The 1,848-nt window shown below is 39.4% G+C and overlaps 1 long non-coding RNA gene across 1 annotated transcript; it reads left to right on the forward strand.

Annotated features, from left to right (window-relative positions):
• The first annotated feature begins 812 nt into the window (after nt 1–812).
• On the forward strand, nt 813–1,288 carry LOC109955908 (uncharacterized). Its single transcript, XR_002274349.1, has 3 exons — nt 813–843; nt 1,058–1,133; nt 1,236–1,288. It is a non-coding gene; the product is annotated as an uncharacterized LOC109955908 (long non-coding RNA).
• Nucleotides 1,289–1,848: the final 560 nt, after the last annotated feature.

Genomic DNA, 1,848 nt, shown 5'->3' on the forward strand with positions numbered 1-1,848 from the left:
CATAAAAATGTATTTTGTTACAGATGTACTGCTTTGAGTTGCTATTATTGTGAATTGCTCCACAATGAGGCACTTATGAATAAGTCATGAAACTGAGATCATGTTATTAAGTTTAATGACTTTACTAGTGAAGACTCAAGTAGGCTATCTGATTTACTGTGTCCACATTGTGCTAATGAATCTTGGTGTTTAATCTCTCATTATAGAATGATTAATAATCCTTGAATGGGCTTCTTTGCATTTAAAGAGACATGCCTGTGGGCACAAGAACATAATAAATCCATCTGTCCACACCCCCTCAAATATTAAAGAGAAAGTGAAGGAGATAACTTTTGCAGAGGTCACCATGCAGAGGTCACCAAAGATATGGATAATGTATTCACGAAATACCTAGTGCTGTAGTATATGAGATTGCTAGTGTGTGTGTGTGTGTGTGTGTGCACGTGCACACGTCTGACTTGCAGTGGGGCATTGAGGGGTTTTTTCTCAGAGTCTCAGTGATTCGAATGGTTTGATGGAGCTTTAAGATTTTTTTTTCAGATTTTTAATGAGATGTTCCAAATGAGAGCCTCTGAAAACTGATAACTAAAAATAACTGCTACGGCCATGTCCTTCATAGCTGACTGCCTGCCATCTCAGCCCTCCTCCTTCTCTCTCCTTTTATTTGCTCTGTCTGTCTTGTCCTCATTCATTTAACCTCAGCTATGCTCTCATGTTAAACAGCACAGCGATTTGATGAAATTTCATCAAAAAATGGCCGTTGGAAGCCCAGAAGACACACTAAAAAACAGTTATGAATGAGGCCTTTTGCTGTGAGACTATTGCTCCTGGGCACATCATCAGGTATGTCTGTAGTGAAATCATCAGGTTGGAACAAGGTCTCCGCTATTAGTTTTGCCTCCGGAGATATTTTGAGGCTCTTTAAAGCATCAGGAGATATAGATTGTACACTGGATCTAAAGTAGGGCAGCAGAGGACTGGAAGTCAAAACATCTTCCAGTGCTGACACATTTTTATAGATTCCACTGAAATACCATCTGTCATTCCTCCACCTTAGGTAGGGACACTCTGAATCTAACTATCATGCCTTTGAGGTCACCCAGCTCTCTGCCCTCCATCACAACCAACTACAGGTAATTCATCTGTGCAGAAACTATGATATGAAATTCAGTATTTTCAGTATTCGATCAGAGGACCTGCTGATATTGTCCACATCTTGCTCTCTGGTTTTTCAGAAAACAGAAAACACTTCCTTTACATTCGTTGACATGGGTATTAGGATATGTAAGCTTAAACCCCTATATATCTCAATATCCATTTGACATTTGATGCCTTTCTGTCAGGACGTCCAAAGTCATGTTGATTGTGCTAATTACAACATGTCACAGGCAGCGATATGTCCCATGCTGAGCAGAGAGTGGGGATGCCAGTCACAAGACGAGGAGATGCCACAGCGACGTTGTGCTGTGCTGTAGTAAGAGATTGATGACTCTCTCTGTTGTAGTGCTTTGATTAAGACTCCAGTGATTTATCACCACTGCTCACAATGTAATTAGACTTTATATAGCCTGTATACACAACAACACAGTGTTGTTTTGCTATGTGATCCCAACATGTGTGTGTGGAGTGCATGTCTTATGTTTATAAATTTTTACACTATCTTGCAAATGGTGCACATGTAAAAGTCTGTCTGTAAAGATTCCCAGGAACCCCCAAAGTGTTTTCTTTTTTGAAGGAAACATGTTGCATGTGAGGTATTATTAAATTATTTAATATGTGATGGATATGTTTACCTCAAACTGAAATTGCCTGGAGTGGATTCAATTTACTATTGCCAAGAATCTATAT

This window comes from Monopterus albus, unplaced genomic scaffold (genome assembly GCF_001952655.1).
Source record: "Monopterus albus unplaced genomic scaffold, M_albus_1.0 scaffold18.1, whole genome shotgun sequence".
In the NCBI taxonomy this organism is placed as follows: domain Eukaryota; kingdom Metazoa; phylum Chordata; class Actinopteri; order Synbranchiformes; family Synbranchidae; genus Monopterus; species Monopterus albus.